Raw genomic sequence first — 19,763 nt, 5'->3', positions numbered from 1 at the left:
TCCAACGCGCGGCGGCAGCTAATTCGGCACCGCAAACGGTCCCGCCACCTGGCTAAGAGGAGGCCAAAATCTCGCGAGACGTGGTGTCGGCCTGCGGGATCCTCTGGGAAATGTAGTCCAGAGCCCGACTGCGGGCTTCCCTATGCCTCTTATCTCCAAGCCGGGCTTGTTTCCATTTACCGCTCCTCTGCACCGAGGATCGCAGAGCCCTCATGCCGAGCGGCTCGCTATGGGGCCGGCTCGCCAGCTAGAGTGGCCAGGCCTGATTATCCCTGGCAGCTCTGTTATCCGGGGTACGACACAGGAAAACGTGCTTCCGGTTCTCGGCGGAAGTAGCTCCAAACGGTAGAACCGATGGGAAATGTAGTCCAGGACAGAAACGTGGTCAACCCAGCCACGAAGCGAGCCAAAGGATTCTTGGCTCCAAGCCTGGTCCTGGCTGTTAGTATGGAACTCACGCACCCAGATGCTAACTCGCCCTCAGAATGCAGAGGAGATGAAACACTGACCGGACGATTCAATCTGTATATGGGTGAGTCCAGGGCTCAGTCTGCATAGCGCGGAAAATGAAGGTGAAGGTGGAGGTGGGACCTGATGGTCTCGTCCCGGATCGGGTTGAAGAAGCGGGAGGAAAGGAATCAAAATCGTGGATGGGATGGGATTGTGCGCGGATGCTCTCTGGGAGCGGATCGTGGCCGACGAGGGCCCGAAGATGCTGCCTTGTGATCGCAGGTGTGAGTGGAAGCTGTGTGTGTCAATGTGGGTTGCCTGTTTGGGAGACCAGCATTGTATTTTTGTATCAGGTAGTAACCTTGGAGCCAGGTATTTGTAAAATTATGATAAGAGGGCATCATTCTGGAGCATCGATTTTATTTGGAGGTTGACAGGAGAGGGAAAAAAACCCCTAATATCTGATAAACAACATAAATAGATTTTTATGTTAAAACAGTTATATTTATTACGGTCTAGAATGCAAATCCAACATGACTTTTAAAGCAAGAAAGAAGATTTCCTTTTTTTGTATACAAAGACAAAGGTATTATTTTTATACACTTATTGCAAAACATATAAATAGGATACCAAGCCTAAGAATATAAAGAGTCTAGCTTTAATTAATTGAATGTAAATTTAAAAACAAGCATCTAATAAGTAGTCCTTTTCACACATCGAAAAGCCGATTTCGGTATTTTTTAAAAAACTCAAATTACAAAGTAACAAATACCTGGTGTCTTAGTAACTTGAAGATCAGTACTAATGATTAAGCCAGGTTATATGCTAATATGATACATGAAAAAGCCTGTATTTTACAAATAGCAAGCCATTAAAACTTTAATTTTCCACAGAAGCCATTGTTTTACACCAATAATTATGTTAAAGATCAAAACAGGCTAAAAGTTTTTAATGAGCACTGAATCCGTTAAAACTTGGCAAATTTCTCCACGAAGGTAGAATTTTAATTTCTGTTTAAACCATGGGTAGATGGTACACCCTTGTGAGAGTGTACTGTACGTACTTCTAAGGAGCTTTATCAGACTTCATCCCAAATTACGTACCTAGTAAAAGATGTACCAATGTCTACTTTGGAATAAGAAATTATTCCTTGTTTGAGCAAGGATTAAGCAGAAACTGAAAGAAGTGTAGTTTATAGCTTCTTACATAAAGTAGATGGGCACCCCTCAAAAACCAAACAATATCCTGGCTCCTTAAATATCAACATTAATCTAAATAATGTATAGCATGCTCCTGTCCAATCTTTCCCGCTCATTTGTAGTCTTCTCAGATCGATGCTTCATTTTAGTCACACATTTCTATCCTGCAAGACTGGGTACCTGGGTTTTTTTTGTCTGGTTTTATAACACTAGGCAGGTTTGGCCTCACTCAAAATATAAGACTGCAAAAGGCCTATGTTTTACCTCAACCATACAGCTTCAGGAAATGGTCTGTATTTCCAGCAGAAAAGTGGTATCTAACTCTCCTGATGGTTTCTAGCAACTGGATAGATACCTGGGTCTTTGCGGCCTGTGATGCAGCCTAACAATACAGGACCTTGTGTGATCAGCTAGGTCTGCTAAATCAAGGGGACATCCATGTTCTAGATTTTTTTTTTTGAGACGGAGTCCCGCTCAGTCGCCCAGGCTGGAGTGCAGTGGCGTGATCTCGACTCACTGCAAGCTCCGCCTCCCGGGTTCAAGCCATTCTCCTGCCTCAGCCTCCCGAGTAGGTGGGACTACAGGCACCCGCCACCACGCCCGGCTAATTTTTTGTATTTTTCATAGAGACGGGGTTTCACCGTGTTAGCCAAGATGGTCTAGATCTCCTGACCTCGTGATCCACCCGCCTTGGCCTCCCAAAGTGCTGGGATTACAGGCGTGAGCCGCTTCGCCCGGCCCATGTTCTAGATTTTTTATTCTGGTTTAGCAGGATCCAAACTGGCTGTCCTGAAGAGACTAATGCCTCTCTTTCTCTTCCATACAACTGGTGGCCTCTGCCAAGTTAACTGCTTCGTCGGGGGAAAAAAGATTGCCTTTCCTTTGGTCTGCATGTTTTAAGGGAAATGCCACATACACCTACAGGAGCTTATCAATAATAGACAAGGCTGATTTCAAACTCTTTCAGGAGATAAACTGGAGGGGAAGACGAATGGCAGGAGGGTGAAAAGGAAGCTGAATTACTGTGCAAACACCCCCAACTCAAATCTGGGTGGTTACTGCAGAGTGAATAACGATAGGTACTATTTCGTGTAAGGCAACGTCCTTTGAAAGGGCTCCCAGAGCGTCAAGGCCCCCACCTGATGAATGAATGAGTCAGGCAGGCCCAGCTCCACTTCACGGATAGGAAAACTGAGGTACGAGGCGGTGAGATGACTGGCCCGAGGCCTCGCTGAAAGATCCGAGGCGGAGCGGAGAACCAGAAGCACCGCTTCTCTCAGGCTGATGCTCTAATCTCGGCTCCCCCCGCCCCTACGATGGCGTAGACGGCCTCCGCCGCCCGACTCACACACACCCTCCCCCGGGAACGGCAAGTCTCCTAGGGTTCCAAGGACAGAGTCAAAAGACGAGGCCCGAGGCGCTCCCGCCATCATTTGCATCCAGAGAGCGTTGGGAGCGTGCGTGCGTCCAGTCCAACATGGCGGCGGCAGCTGCTGCCTCCACACCCCAACCCTCCCTCAGGGCCGGAGGCTTCTCCTCAGGGCCCTCCGGTGGGCGGGAAGACAGCGAAACCCCGCCAGGCCTTTCTCGTCGCTGCTGCTGCTCACTGAAGGAGTCACCTACCCGACAAGACTAACGGCTGCGGCGCGGAGGCCCCACAGCCTGCCGAGAACCAGGAATACGAAAGCCAGGCTGCGCGGAGGCCGGAGCTGTACTGAGCAAGAAAGAAGATTTCAAAGTAATTTATTGTTGTGAGATCCGTGCTTTTATCTTGTCTCAGACTCCCAATGATAGGCACATACTTTCCTCTGTACATTTAATGAAACTACTAAAATATTTCGATTTAAATTTTCACCTGTTTATTTTCTGTGTATCCTACCTGTTCCCGACCTTGACATTTTCAAAGAATACAGGTTACTTATTTTGTTTTTGGTGGTGCTGAGTTTTTTGGGGGTTTTGTTTTTTGGTTTTTGGTTTTATTTTTGGAGACAGGGCTTTGCTGTATCGCCCAGGCTGCAACACAGTGGCGATGATATCTCACTGCAGCCTCGAACTCCTGAGCTCAAGGGACCCTCCTGCTTCAGCCTCCCGAGTAGCTGGGACTACAGGCCTGCGCCACCACGCCCGGCTAATTTTTTATTTTTTGTAGAGATGGGGTGTTCCTGTGTTGCCCAGTGTGGTCTCAAATTCTTGGGCTCAAGAGATCCTCCCACTTCTGCTGCCCAAAGTGCTAAGATTACAGGCATGAGCCACCGCGCCGGGACAGTTATTTTGTAGAGTGTTCTTTAATTTGGATGTACCTCATCTTTTATGCATCTTTGGGAGGAATACCACATAACTAATGCGGTTTATCCCATCAAGAGACACACAGTGTCAATGTGTTCCATTCTTGGTGATGTTAACTTTTACTACTTAGTGAAAATAATTCTAAGAGGTTTCACCACTGTAGAGTGAATAAATGAATATGTGGGTTTCATCAATGAATAAGTAAAAGGAAGCCAACTGGCAAAAGAACTGAGTTGGGAGGATGGCTTGAGCCTGGGAGGTCGAGGCTGCAGTGAGCCGTGATGGCACCACTGCCCTCCAGCCTGGGTGACAAAGCAAGACCCCGTCTCAAAAAAAATTAAATAAATAAATAAATACCCAGCACCTGAACATCTCGGGAATTTCCTGTGCCTCTTATATTGGGTCACTGGTTTCTTGGAGCTTATGTCTTTTTTTTTTTTTTTTTTTCCATGGTTTAGCTTCTCATTTTTGTAAAAAACACATTCTTATTTGGTTTACCACTTTGACAAAGGCGAATTTGGGATAAAACTTTGGGACTCTTATAAGCTTGACAGTGTCTGTATTCTACCTCTTTTGGATGACACCTTAACTAGGTTTGAAATTTTAGGTTGAATGTGGTTTTCACTTAGAATTTTGAATTATATAACATTGTCTGCTAGCTTACAGTGTTTATCTTAAAATACGACAACTTGATTTGTGTCGTGTTACTGTTCTTTGTCTTTCAAAGCATTTAAAGGCCAGGCTCAGTGACTCATGCCTGTAATCCCAGAACTTTGGGAGTCCGAGGCAGGAGAATTGCCTGAGCTCAGGAGTTCAAAACCAGCCTGGACGACATAAGGAGACCCTGTTTTTATAAAAGTAAAAATAGGCCGGGCGTGGTGGCTCACACCTGTAATCCCAGCACTTTGGGAGGTCGAGGTGGGCAGATCACCTGAAGTCAAGAGTTTGAGACCAGCCTGGCCAACATGGTGAAACCCTGTCTCTACTAATAATACAAAATATTAGTTCGGTGAGGTGGCATGCACCTGTAGTCCCAGGTACTCAGGAGGCTGAGGCAGGAGAATCACTTGAACCCAGGAGGGCGTGGTTGCAGTTGAGCCAAGATCGCGCCACTGGACTCTAGCCTGGGCAACGGAGTGAGACCCTGTCTCAAGAATAATAATAATAATTTTTAAAAACATTTAAAATTGTCTCTTCATACTAGTTTTCTGAAATTTCACAGAAATGTGTTTTGGTATGGTTCTTGTTTCTTTCATTGTACAAGGTACTCAGTGGACCTTTGTATTAATATTTTGAAGACTCATGATCTGTGTTTCTAGAAATCGCCTTTTGTTTGTTCTGTGAAGTTTTCTTCCATTCATTTTCCTTCTCTCTTTCTGAAATTCCTTTTGGTTGGATGTTATAATTTCTGACTTCATCTGGTAGTTTTGTCATCTTTCATCCCTTTTATTTATTTATTTTTTTTGAGATGGAGTCTCGTTCTGTCGCCAGGCTGGAGTACTGCGGTGTGATCTTGGCTCACTGCAACCTCCGACTCCCTGGTTCAAGCAATTATCCTGCCTTAGCCTCCTGAGTAGCTGGGATTACAGGCACCTGCCACCACACCTGGCTGATTTTTGTATTTTTAATAGAGACGGAGTTGCACCATGTTGGCCAGGATGGTCTCGATCTCTTGACCTCGTGATCCTCCCGCCTCAGCCTCCCAAAGTGCTGGGATTATGGGCGTGAGCCACCGCGCCCAGCCACACATTGTCTATTTTCTCATTATTTATAGCATTGTTTTGCAGCAGACTTGTTGGAGTCACACATTTGTTACTATCCAATTATTATTATTGTTATTCGAGATGGCCTTTTGCTCTATCGCCCAGGCTGTAGTGCAGTGCTGCACTTCTAGCTCACTGCAGCCTCAACCTCCTGGGCTCGGGTGATCCTCCCACCTCAGCCTCTCAAGTAGCTAGGACCACAGGTATGTGCCACCACACCCAGCTAATTTTTTTATTTTTTATAGAGACGGGGTTTGACCGTCTCCAGGCTGGTGTCAAACTCCTAGGCTCAAGCAATCTGACTGTATCAGCCTCCCAAAGCGCTGGGATTACAGGTGTGAGCCACTGTGCCCAGCCCAACCAGCATCATCTTTATTATTATTATTATTATTATTTTTTTTTTTTTTTTTTTTTTTTTGAGACAGAGTCTCACTCTGTCACCCAGGCTGGAGTGCAATGGTACAATCTCAGCTCACTGCAACCTCCACCCCCCCAGGTTCAAGCGATTCTCCTGACTCAGCCTCCCGAGTAGCTGGGATTACAGGTGCCTGCCACTGCGCCCAGCTAATTTTTGTATTTTTAGTAGAGATGGGGTTTCACAATCTTGGCCAGGCTGGTGTTGAACTGCTGACCTTGTGATCCACCCGCCTCGGCTTCCCAACGTGCTGGGATTACAGGTCTGAGCCACTGTGCCTGGCCACTATCTTATTATTAAATAATGTTACATGCGTGTCTTTGGGGAGAGAATTCAGTTTTTCAGAGACAGACTTTGCTCATTTCCTGATTTGTTCATTTTAATTCAAATAGTAAAAGCTTTAGAAAGGCATGAGTATTGCTTGACTCCCAAGAGTTCAAGACCAGCCTGGGTAACAAAGCAAGACCCCATCTCTACAAAAAACGCTTTTTAAATTAGCCAGGCCTTGTTGTATGTACCTGTAGTCTCGGCTACTGGGAAAGCTGAGTTGCAAGGATCTCTTGGGGCCAGGAGTTGAAGGCTGCAGTGAGCTATGATTGCACCACTTCGCTCCATCCTGTGCAACAGAGCAAGACTCTGCCTCAGTCAATCAATCAATAAAGATACTTATCAAAAGTAAGCAGACATGCAGGCAGATCACCTGAGGTCAGGAGTTCGAGACCATCCTGTCCAGCATAGTGAAACCCCGTCTACTAAAAATACAAAAATTAGCCGGGTATGGTGGTGGACGCCTGTAATCTCAGCTACTCAGGAGGCTGGGGCAGGAGAATCACTTGAAGCTGGGAGACAGAGGTTGCAGTGAGCTGAGATTGTACCATTGCACTCCAGCCTGGGTGACTCTGAGTGAGACTCTGTCTCAAAAAAAAAAGTAAGCAGACATGTCTGCTGCCTACATGAGGTTTGCATTCTAGTCTGGGAGAAAGAAAAGATTTTAAAGTAAAAGGGGAAAATGAGGTAATTTTATATTGTGATCAATACTATGAAATAAATCAATAGGTGGTATAAGCAGTAACTTGAGGGATACTTCCCGTAGCATTGATAGGACAGGTGTCTGACAGGTAACCCGTGAGCTTTGGTGGTGAGGGGTCAGCAGTGTGGAAGGGTGTTCCAAGCAGAGGCACAGTTACACTAAAGACGCTGAAAAATCAGAGAGCACTTGGAGCGTTCCAGAAACAGAAAGCAGCCTGGTGTGACTGAAACTTAGCAAGTGAGTGGAAAATTAGTTTAGATTTAGAATGCAGAGGTCGGCATTTTCCATATCATATGAGGAAATGATAGTGCTGAGATTACAGGCGTGAGCCACTGCACCCAGCCCCAAACCAAGTTTTTGCAGCGGCAAGAATAGATGTTCTGCTACGGTCAGTGTCTAAAGATTTTACAAACAATATCTCTTCTTCTAGTTTGCAGTCATTATTGAAATAACAAACACGTCCTATTGTCACGCCTTACTATCAGTAACTGGTTTCATTGATCTGAATAGGAAACTTACTTGATTAATCAGCTACTCTTTGGTATTACCTGACATCTCATTAATGCATCTATGAATTTATTGCTCAATAGGAGTGATTGTTAAATAGTGGCAATGTGATACATCACTATGGAAGTTATGGTCTCTAATGTGGGTCCTATGACAGTTTTGGCAACTATGTAAGCACTACGGGGTTTTACAATGATTTCTGCAATTTTTTTTTTTTTTTTGAGACAGAGTCTCGCTCTGTCAGCCAGGCTGCAGGGCAGTGGCACAATCTCAGCTCACCGCAACCTCCGTCTCCCCAGCTCAAGCAATTCTCCTTGCCTCAGCCTCCCGAGTAGCTGGGATTACAGGTGTGTGCCACCACACCTGGCTAATTTTTGTATTTTTAGTAGAGACAGGGTTTCACCATGTTGGCCAGGCTGGTCTCGAACTCTCGACCTCAGGTGATCCGCCTGCCTCGGCCTCCCAAAGTGCTTAGATTACAGGTGTGAGCCACTGCACCTGGCCGATTTCTTCAATTTTATAAGGCAATAATTTCATCATAATTTGTTTGCTTACCCTTTTTTTTTTTTTTTTTTTTTTTTGAGACCAGGTGTCACTCTATCGTCCAGGCTGGAGTGTGATGCTGCAATCTCAGCTCACTGCAACCTCCGCCTCTCAGGTTCAAGCGAGTCTCCTGCCTCAGCCTCCCAAGTACCTGGAATTACAGGTGCACACACCATGCCCGACTAGTTTTTGTGTTTTTAGTAGAGACAAGGTTTCACCATATTGCCCAGGCTGGTCTCCAACTCCTGGGCTCAAGGGATCCACCTGCCTTGGCCTCCCAAACTGTTGGGATTACAGGTGTAAGCCACCTCATCTGGCCGCTTGTCCTTCTTAAATAAGGAAGTAACAGTGTTACAGTTCAAAATTCTGTTTTAAACTTTTCAAATATTTTGCTTCTCGACTTTATCAGGATGTTTCTTTTTTCGATGATCCACAAATCTTGATGGTTTCATAGCCCTGTTTGTAAAAAAACAAAAACTATTATTCATAAGAAACAAGCTGTTTTGAGTTAAATGGGGTTTTAAATAAAACCATAAGCTAGGTCAGGCGTGGTGGCTCACGCCTGTAATCCTAACACTTTGGGAGGCCGAGGTGGGTGGATTGCCTGAACTCAGGAGTGACACAGAGTGAGACTCCGTCTCAAAAAACAAAAACAAACAAAACAAAACCTGTAAGCCAGATATTCATTCATTCAGATGTAGTCAACATTTTTCATTTTCAACACTTAACACAATTAATGCTAGGTTGAATTATTTTCATAATATAAACTATTTTACATAATTCCCAAAGCACTGAGGATCAATCATAAATACTATCCACAAGGCAGCCAATAGACACACACAGACTGTGGGCGGCAAGCCACCCAGGCGCCGAGGCAAGAGACCGAGGACATGAGCTGTTCCAGTATAATAAAATATTACAATATAATAAAAAACAAGAATAGTCATACCAGATATAGATCTTAGATATTATATATGAATATCATTAATCATTAGTTGGTAGTAATTACTCTTTATCCCAATATTATAATAATCCCCGCTCTATAATCATAACCTAGGAAAAACCAGGCCATACAGAGATAGGAGCTAAGGGGACATAGTGAGGTGTGACCAGAAGACAAGAGTGCGAGCCTTCTGTTATGCCTGGACAGGGCCACCAGAGGGCTCCTTGGTCTAGCGGTGACGCCAGCGTCTGGGAAGATGCCCACTGCCAGGCGGACCGTGGTCTAGCGGTAGCAAAAGGTGTCAAGGAATAACACCCACTACTTAGCAGACCGGGAAAGGGAGTCTCCTTTTCCCTGGGGGAGTTTAGAGAAGACTCTGCTCCTCCACCTCTTGTGGAGGGCCTGACACCAGTCAGGCTTTCCCGCAGTTATCCGGAGGCCTAACCTTCTCCCTGTGATGCTGTGCTTCAGTGGTCACGCTCCTAGTCCACCTTCATGTTCCATCCTGTACACCTGGCTCTGCCTTCTAGATAGCAGTAGTAAATTAGTGAAAGTAGTAAAAGTCTCTGATATGTAGAAATAATGGCGTAAGCTGTCTTTCTCTTTGTCTTCTCTCTCTCTCTGCCTCGGCTGCCAGGCAGGGAAGGGCCCCTTCCCTGACCCACGTGACCTTACCTATCATTGGAGAAGACTCACATTCTTTACCCTGCCCCTTTTGCTTTGTATACAATAAATAACAGCACAGCCAGACATTCAAGGCCACTACTGGTCTCCGCGCATGGGTGGTAGTGGTCCCCTGGGCCCAGCTGCCTTTTCTTTTATCTCTTTGTCTTGTATCTTTATTTCTACACTCTCTTGTCGCGGCACACAGGGAGAGACCCACCGACCCTGTGGGGCTGGTCCCTACAACAGACCACCTCTCATATAACTTTGGGATAGAGCATTCAATCAAGAAAAAGTCTTCCGATTATAGCCATCAATTTGCCATCATTTTGTAGCACTGATCTTGTATAGTTTTTTTTTTTTTTTTTTTTTTTTAAGATGGAGGCTCGCTCTGTCGCCCAGGATGAAGTGCAGTGGCATGATCGGCTCACTGCAACCTCCGCCTCTTGGGTTCAAGCGATTCTCCTGCTTCGGCCTCCCATGTAGCTGGGATTACAGGCACGTGCCACCACTTCTGGGTAATTTTTTTGTATTTTTAGTTGACACGAGGTTTTACTATGTTGGACAGGCTGGTCTCGAACTCCTGCCTTCAGTGATCCGCCTTCCTCAGCCTCCCAAAGTCCTGGTATTACAGGTGTGAGCCATTGTGCATGGCCTGATCTTGCATGGATTTTTTATCTTCTATAAAATGTTTAATGCTGCCCATAAGACTTGAGAGAAATTAAATACCAAGGAGTAAAATTTTGTGCAATAGGCCAGGCACCTGGTGGCTCACACCTGCGATCCCAACACTTTGGGAGGCCGAGGCAGGCGGATCACTTGAGGTCAGGAATTCTAGACCAATCTGGCCAACATGCTCAAACTCTGTCTCTACTAAAAATACAAAAATTAGCCGAATGTGGTAGTGCATGCCTATAATCCCAGCTACTTGGGAGGCTGAGGCAGGAGAATCGCTTGAACCCAGGAGGCATAGGCAGAGGTTGCAGTAAGCCAAGATTGCACCACCACACTCCAGCCTGGGCGACAGAGTGAGCCTCCATCTCAAAAAAAAAAAAAAAAAAGTTGTGGAAGGCCACAAACCATTGCAACAACTGTAATTCATTTTACCTTCAGTAACCACTGTTCACCCTCTTACGGGCAATATCACACCCATTAAGAATGCTTGGCCAGGCACAGAGGCTCATGCCTGTAATTCCAGCACTTTGGGAGGCCAAGGGGGTGCAGATCCACTGAGATCAGGAGTTCCAGACCAGCCTGGCCAACATGGTGAAACCCCGTCTCTACTAAAAATATAAAAATTAGCTAGGCATGGTGGCATGCACCTATCCTCCCAACTACTCAGGAGGCTGAGGCAGGAGAATCACTTGGACCTGGGAGGTGGAGGTTGCATTGAACTGAGATTATGCCACTGCACTCCAGCCTACATGACAGAGTGAGACCCTGTCTCAAAAAAAAAAAACAAAAAAAAACTTGCAGTAAGACTAAATAAATATACAAATTAGGTATGTGTGTTAGTGTACATACAATATATTTCCTAGTTCTGCCCACTAAGAGGGCCTAGAAGCAATGACACACCAGTAGCAGTGAGCACAGTTGTCACCCCTATCTTGGTGATTTTGTTTTTGTTTTGTTTTTAAAAATAGAGATAGGGTCTCACTGTGTTGCCCAAGCTGGTCTCAAACTCTCGGCCTCAAGGGATCCTCCTGCCTCAGCCTCCCAAAGTGTTGAGATTACAGGCCTGAGCCACCTCACCCAGCCCAAGATTTTGGTGCTTTGTAAATAATACTCTTCAATAAAAGAAACCAAGGATCTTTAAATAAATGGTTCATTCCACGACTGGGTCAGGGAAAATATCAGATGAATCAAAACATTTTATGGTGCCAGAAAGTTGGGAATTAGTCCCATACCCCAACCCCCTGATAAAGGCATGCTGTAAATGGAATACAGGAGCCAACCTAAAGAAACTCCCAAGGCCAATGTTCTTTTTTTTTTTTTTTTTTTTTAAGACGGAGTCTCACTCTGTCGCCCGGGCTGGAGTGCAGTGGCGCAATCTCGGCTCACTGCAAGCTCCGCCTCCCAGGTTGAAGTGATTCTCCTGCCTCAGCCTCCCGAGTAGGTGGGATTACAGGTGCCCACCACCACACTCAACTGATTTTTTGTACTTTTAGTAGAGACAGGGTTTCACTGTGTTGGGCAGGCTGGTCTCAAATTCGTGACCTCAGGTGATCTCCAAGCCTCGGCCTCCCAAAGTGCTGGGATTACAGGAGTCAGCTACTGTGCCCGGCCTACGTTCTTATTGTTTTCAGTATCATAACCATGTACATGTTCAATTTCACATACACTATGTTCTCTACAAAGGTGGAGTTTGGACCTGACTCATCTCTATCTCCAGCTCCTAGGAACATAGGAAGTACTCAGTTACATGCTTGAAAACTGCTGGGGAACAGAAATATAAGTCCAAGAACCATGAGTAACATTCATTTTCATCTACCACAAACAGATATAGAACTCTTCTGAGCCTTGGTTTGATTCATTCATTCATATGTTCATTCTTTAATTTGTGAAGTACTTATAAATGTCAATACACACTTGATAATGTAGTGGATGCTGGAAATTCAGGAGTATCCATTCAACTTCCTTACGAGATCTGTGGAATGAAGTACGTACAATGCTCAAGGTCAGCACATGGTTCTAGAAAAAGCCAGAGGAAAAGTAGCTCATTTCTGGAAAAGGTGATATCTGAGCTGAAAAAATGTTTTCACATAGAAGTGAACAAGACTACTAAAATACGTACTACTCAGGAGTATAATAATGAGCACAGACATCTGAGTAGAATAGAGGTAAAGGTCACTGGGATTAATAAAGCAAGGTGTGGCCAAGGCGGGCGGATTACCTGAGATCAGGAGTTCGAGACCAGCCTTACCAACGTGGAGAAATCCCGTCTCTACTAAAAATACAAAATTAGCCCCGCGTGGTGGCGCATGCCGGTAATCCCAGCCATTTGGGAAGCTGAGGCAGGAGAATCGCTTGAACCCAGGAGGCGGAGGTTGCAGTGAGCCGAGATCACACCATTGCACTCCAGCCTGGGCAACAGGAGCAAAACTCTGTCTCAAAAAAAGTAAAATAAAATAAAAAATAAAGCAAGGCACATGGCCTGATCTTGCATAGATTTTTTATCTTCCATGAAATGATTAATGCTGCCCATAAGACTTGAGAGAAATTAAATACCAAAGAGTAAAATTTTGTGCAATTGGTCAGACACGGTGCCTCACACCTGTAATCACAGCACTTTGGGAGGCTGAGGCGGGCAGATCACTGGAGGTCAGGAGTTCCAGACCAGCCTGGCCAACATGGTGAAACCCTATCTCTACTAAAAATACAAAAATTAGCCCTGGTGGCTTTCCTCTAAAGGAGCTGGGTGCAGTGGCTCATGCCTGTAATCCCAGCACTTTGGGAGGCCAAGGCAGGTGAATCACTTGAGCCCAGGGGTTTGAGACCAGCCTGGGCAACCTAGGGAGAACTGTCTCCACAAAATAAGTTATTGGGGCATGGTGGCACATGCCTGTGGTCCCAGCTACTTATGAGTTTCAGGTGGGAGGGTCACTTGGACCCAGGAGGTCAAGGCTGCAGTGAGCTGTGATCATGCAACTGCACTTCAGTTCGGGTGATGGAGGTGAGACCCTGCCTCAAAAATATAAAGTATTGGTACTCTACAACAAGAGCATTGCATTGTCACCCATGTAGACAATTGACTCAGAATCACAAATACTTGTATTGGGGACCTGTATGGAGACGTCAAGCCCTAGGAAGAGTGCCCAGGTCATCATCTGGGAAAGGAAATATTAGGAGTATTGGGGCATGAATAGTACTGTATAGAATTCCAGTTCATTTCAAAATATATTTCACAGATTATCACAAACCAGGAAATGAGTTGTGTGTAATTTTCTTTGTTTCTGAGACAGAGTTTTACTCTTGTTGTCCAGGCCGGAGTGCAATGGCACGATCTCGGCTCGCCTCAACCTCCACCTCCCCGAAATCTCAGCCTCCTGAGATTACAGGCATATGCCACCACACCTGGCTAATTTTGTATGTTTAGTAGAGATGGGGATTCACCATCTCAGCCAGGCTGGTCTTGAACTCCTGACCTCATGATCCACCTGCCTCAGCCTCCCAAAGTGCTGGGATTACAGGCATGAGCCACCGCACCCAGCCAGTTTGGGTTGAGACAGTCTTACTCTGTCATCCAGGCTGGAGTGCAGTGGCATGATCCTGGCTCACTGCAACCTCTGCCTCCCGGATTCAAGCGATTCTTGTGCCTCAGCCTCCTGAGTAGCTGGGACCACAGGCATGGGCCATGACACTCAGCTAATTTTTGTATTTTCAGTAGTCACAAAGTTTCACCATGTTGGCCAGGCTGGTCTCAAACTCCAGGCCTCAAGTGATCTGCCTGCCTTGACTTCCCAAAGTGTTGGGTACAGGCATGAGCCACAGCACCCAGCCAGTTGTAGGTAGTTTTAATCAAACAACTCCCCAAATTCAATTAAGATACCAATTGTATTCATATCCTACCCTACTAGTCACCCAAGTGAATATCATTATCCAGTAATGAAATACCTCTAAAACAACCACATGCTGGAGGGCTGGGGGTTAAAGGAAGGAAATACATGATTTTTACTATTTGCCTTTTTTTTTTTTTTTTTTTTTGAGACGATCTTGCCCTGTCGCCCAGGCTGGAATGCAGTGGTACAATCACGGCACTGCAGCCTCGACCTCCCTGGGCTCAGATGATCCTCCCTCCCCAGCTTCCAAAGTAGCTGGGATTACATGCGCACACCACCATGCCTGGCTAATTTTTGTATTTCTTTGTAGAGACCAGGTTCTGCCATGTTGCCCAGGCTGGTTTCAAACTCCTGGGCTGAAATGATCCACCCGTCCCAGCCTTGCGAAGCGCTGGGATTATAGGCGTGAGCCACCAGGCCTGGCCTGTTTTATTGTTTAATACTTTAACATTCGAGGCTTCCAATTGCAAGCAACAGTCCCAGCCTTTGGTAATTAAGCCAAAAAGGTAGGTAGCTCACAGAATGATTGGGAGGGATAGAAATCCAGGCTCCAGGCTAGGCTTCTAGGAACTATGCCCAAAATTATGCCATGGGACAGGTATAGTGAGTAAGTCACCTGCCTCTCCTGCTGGCACAAGAACTATGGGAATTGCCACTGTTGCCATGCTGATGTGCCGTCTGCACCTGATACACGATATATGAGCAACTACTCTTGCCTGTGAAAGCCGGAACCGCTGCCTCCACCCTTGAACGCAAGATGAATTCATGTGAAACCTTAAGTTGATCAGTTTTGAAATATCTTGATATGCCGGGCGCAGTGGCTCACGCTTGTAATCCCAGCACTTTGGGAGGCCGAGGCGGGCGGATCACGAGGTCAGGAGATCGAGACCACGGTGAAACCCCATCTCTACTAAAAATACAAAAAATAAGCCGAGCGTGGTGGCGGGTGCCTGTAGTCTCAGCTACTCGGAGAGGCTGAGGCAGGAGAATGGCGTGAACCCGGGAGGCGGAGCTTGCAGTGAGCCGAGATGGCGCCACTGCACTCCAGTCTGGGCGACAGAGCGAGACTCCGTCTCAAAAAAAAAAAAAAAAAAATCTTGATATGAGTTTCATTGGTGAAACAGACACATGACTTAGTCACATGCCCTACTTCAAAAGAGCCCAAGGAACTGAAGAAATTTCCTAGAGCTGGCTAAAATGTTCAAAAGGGACAGGGAGTGGTGGCTCATGCCTGTGTTCCCAACATTTTGAGAGGATGAGGTGGGAAGATCTCTTGAGCCCAGGAGTCTCAGGCTGCAGTGAGCTGTGACAGCACCACTGCACTCAAGCCTGGGCAGTGGAGTGAGCCCTTGTCTCAAAAAAATTTTTAAAATGTTCAAAAGGTACTGAGTGGCCAGAAAAACAGAACAAATGCCTCCTATCTTCTATCTTTTGACATCTCATCAGTAACATACACCTTTCTTCCATAATCAAATTTAACATCTTCATCTACAACAAAATGTTCTTGCCCCATATACTGCCACTACCCCACTAACATAAATGCAAAGTTCCTCCAAGTGTCATAAGTTACTGTGACCATTTTCTTTCTTTTCTTTTCTTTCTTTGACATGGAGTCTTGCTCTGTCACCCAGGCTGGAGTGCAGTGGCGCGATCTCAGCTTACTACAACCTCTGCCTCCTGGGTTCAAGCAATTCTCCTGCCTTCGCCTCCTGAATAGCTGGGATTACAGGTGTGCACCACCATGCCCAGCTAATTTTTGTATTTTTAGTAGAGACGGGTTTTCACCATGTTGGTCAAGCTGGTCTCGAACTCCTGACCTTGTGATCCGCCCGCCTTGGCCTCCCAGCTTTTAGTTTAATTAGGTATCACTTGTCTATTTTTGTTTTTGCTGCAATTGCTTTTTTGGAAACTTAGCCAAAAATTCCTTACCAAGGCCAATGTTGAGAAGAGTATTTCCTAGGTTGTCTTCCTGGATTTTTATAGTTTGAGGTCTTATATTTAAAACTTTAATCCATTTTGAGTTAATTTTTCTATACGGTGAAGGGTAGGGGGCCCAGACTAAATCTTCTGCACATGGCTAGCCAATTATCCCAGAATCATTTATTGAATAGGGAGTCCTTTCCCCATTGCTTGTTTTTGTTGACTTTGTTGAAGATCAGATGGTTGTAGGTGTGTGGCTTTATTTCTGGGTTCTTTAACCTGTTTAGTCTATGTGTCTGTTTTTGTACCAGTACTATGCTATTTTGGTTACTGTAGCCTAGTAGTATAATTTGAAGTTGCATATATGATGCCCATCAGCAGTGGACTGGATAAAGAAAATGTGGTACATATACACCATGGAATACTACATAGCCGTAGAAAACAAACAAACAAGCCAAAAAACCCCAAAAAAATCCTTTGCAGCAACATGGATGCAGCTGGAGGCCATTATCCTAAACGAATTAATGCAGCATCAGAAAACCAAATACACCCCATGTTCTCACTTATAAGTGGGAGCTAAACATTGAGTACACGTGGACACAGAGATGGGAACAACAGACACTGTGGCCTGCTTGAGTGGGGAGGGTGGCATGAAGCTATGGGTCAAAAAACCATTGGGTACTGTGGTCACTACCTGGGTGATGATATCGTTTGTACACCAAACCCCAGTGACAAGCAATTTACCCATGTAAGAAGCTGCACATGTATCCCTTAAACCTAAAAATAGAAAAAACTAAAAATAAATAAATAAATGAGGTATAAGTCTAATTGTTGAACTCTGTGAAAGGTAACCAGTGGAGCTATTGAACATCGTGAGAGTGGCTTGGTGCTGTGGCTCATGCCTGTAATCCCAGCACTTTGGGAGGCCGAGGCGGGCGGATCACGAGGTCAGGAGTTCGAGACCAGCATGGCCAAGATGGTGAACCCTCGTCTCTACTAAAAATACAAAAATTAGCCAGTTGTGGTGGCACGTGCCTGTAATCCCAGTTACTCAGGAGGCTGAGGCAGGAGAATCACTTGAACCTGGGAGGCGGAGGTTGCAGTGAGCGGAGATCGCACCACTGCACTCTAGCCTGGGTGACAGAGCAAGAGTCTGTCTCAAAAAAAAAAAAAAAAAGGAAAATAGAGCACCATATTTGGAAAGTGGTCCAGGCACTGGGGTAAGGGGTGAATTTCAGTCAAGTCATCAGCTATCAGAACAGGAAGTCATCAGGTATATATCAAGTGGATATATTGAGAAGGAGCAGGATCTACCTATTATATAGCACAGAGATAATCACTCAGATATATAGATTAGAAATAGTTTAGTAAATTTAAACATTTGATTATTCAGGGAGTAGACCCGGGAGCACTGGAGAAACAGGGTGGGGAGTAGACTGCATGGAAAGCTCTTTCTTAGAGTGTGATTTTTCAGTTATGCACATAGGTTTCTCACATAACATGTAACATTCAATTAAAGAAGAAACAAAGTTGTGTTCTAGGGTCCCAAAAGTTCAGTGATTAATTAGAAGAACTCACAAAACTGACTCAAGCTGTTATTCTCATGGTTATGGTTTATTACAACAAAAAGATGCAGATTAAAGTCAGCAGCAGCAAAAGGTACGTAAGGCAGAGTCCAGGAGAGACCAAGCACAAGCTTCCAGTTGTCCTCTCCCAGCGGCATCAAGTGGACAGTGCTTAATTCACCCAGCGATATGTGGCAGAAAGTACAGAAAATACTCCCCAAACAAAAAGCTTACCTGAGCCTTGGTGTTGAGGGTTTTATTGGAGGTTGGTGACATGGACAAGAGCACCCATTTGGATGACCTTAGTTTCTCTGTCTCCACCCTTCCCAAGGTCAAGCTGACACTGCATGGTCCAAGGTCCCCACAATAAATCACATTGTTAACGCCCAGATACGCAGGATATTCCAAGGACTTAGAGGTTATTTCCTGGGAGCTGGGCTAGAGTCAAACCTTTCTTTGGAGTGTGTGGGGTTTGGGCAATTCAGGCCTACTTAGTTTCCTTGACTGCACAGAAGTGATAGTGAGTATGTAGGAAATGCATAGTCTCATATATTGCTGGTGAAAGTATAGTGTTATATAACCCTTTGGAAAGAAATCGAGTATGTAGTGCATATACATTATATTTGGTTTGTTTTTGTCTGTGACAGAGTCTCGCTCTGTCACCCACGCTGGAGTGCAGTGGCGTGATCACAACTCACTGCAGCCTCGACCTCCCGGGCTCCAGCTATCCTCCTACCTCAGTCTCCTGAGTAGCTGGGACCACAGGCACATGCCACCACACCCAGCTAATTTTTGTGTTTTTTGTACAGGCAGGGTTTCACCATGTTGCCCAGGCTGGTTTCAAACTCCTGGGTTCAAACAGTCCCCTACCTCAGTTCCCCAAAGTGCTAGGAATACAGGAGTGAGCCCTTACATTCAACCTATATTTGTATATACATTAAATTGTATATGCTAGGCCAGGCGCGGTGGCTCACGCCTGTAATTCCAGCACTTTGGGAGGCCAAGGTGAGTGGATCACTTGAAGTCAGGAGTTTGAGACTAGCCTGGCCAACATGGTGAAAACCCATCTCCACTAAAAAGACAAAGTTAGCTGGACATGGTGGCAGATGCCTGTATTCCCAGCTACTTGGGAGGCTGAGGCAGAAGAATCACTTGAACACAAGAGATGGAGGTTGCAGTGAGCCGAGATCACACCACTGCACTCCAGCCTGGGCGACAGACTGAAACTCCACCTCAAAAAACAACAACGAAAAATTGTATACATTATTGTATGTATGTGTATATATTAAGTTGTATATACACATATTAAATATATATACATATATTACATTTTATACACATACATTTATTTCCTCATGCAATTTGTTTCAGAAGTAAAAATTAATAAAGATATAAGTAAAAGAATACAGAAGCATAATTTTTGGTGGCAAAAGTACTTTAATATCTTTAAATGCTCATATAATGCAAGATAGTTTAACTCTTACAAAGAACGAGTTAGCCTTTTTTTTTTTTGAGACGGAGTGTCGCTCTGTCGCCCAGGCTGGAGTGCAGTGGCGCCATCTCGGCTCACTGCAAGCTCCGCCTCCCGGGTTCACGCCATTCTCCTGCCTCAGCCTCCCGAGTAGCTGGGACTACAGAGCACAGCCGGCTAATTTTTTTGTACTTTTAGTAGAGACGGGGTTTCACCGTGTTAACCAGTAGGGTCTCGATCTCCTGACCTCGTGATCCACCCGCCTCGGCCTCCCAAAGTGCTGGGATTACAGGCGTGAGTCACTGCGCCCGGCCAAAAACATTTAAAATACCTGAAAGAAAAGGAGGGGAGGCCGGGCGCTGTGGATCACGCCTATAATCCCAGCTTTTTGGGAGGCCGAGGCGGGCGGATCACTTGGGGTCAGAAGTTTGAGAACGGCTTGGCCAACA

At 45.4% G+C, this 19,763-nt stretch overlaps 1 long non-coding RNA gene across 2 annotated transcripts; it reads left to right on the top strand.

Annotated features, from left to right (window-relative positions):
• The first annotated feature begins 341 nt into the window (after positions 1-341).
• LOC101176260 lies at positions 342-4,304 on the top strand. Of its 2 annotated transcripts, none has more exons than XR_004032397.1 (2): positions 342-532; positions 2,617-3,503. It is a non-coding gene; the product is annotated as an uncharacterized LOC101176260 (long non-coding RNA). The 2 variants fall into 2 exon arrangements; XR_004032396.1 differs by having other exon boundaries at positions 398-732; positions 2,617-4,304.
• Positions 4,305-19,763: the final 15,459 nt, after the last annotated feature.

This window comes from Nomascus leucogenys, chromosome 11 (assembly GCF_006542625.1).
Source record: "Nomascus leucogenys isolate Asia chromosome 11, Asia_NLE_v1, whole genome shotgun sequence".
NCBI classification, from domain to species: domain Eukaryota; kingdom Metazoa; phylum Chordata; class Mammalia; order Primates; family Hylobatidae; genus Nomascus; species Nomascus leucogenys.
The sequence above is the reverse complement of the archived record's forward strand: the minus strand, read 5'-3'. Positions and strand labels throughout refer to the sequence as shown.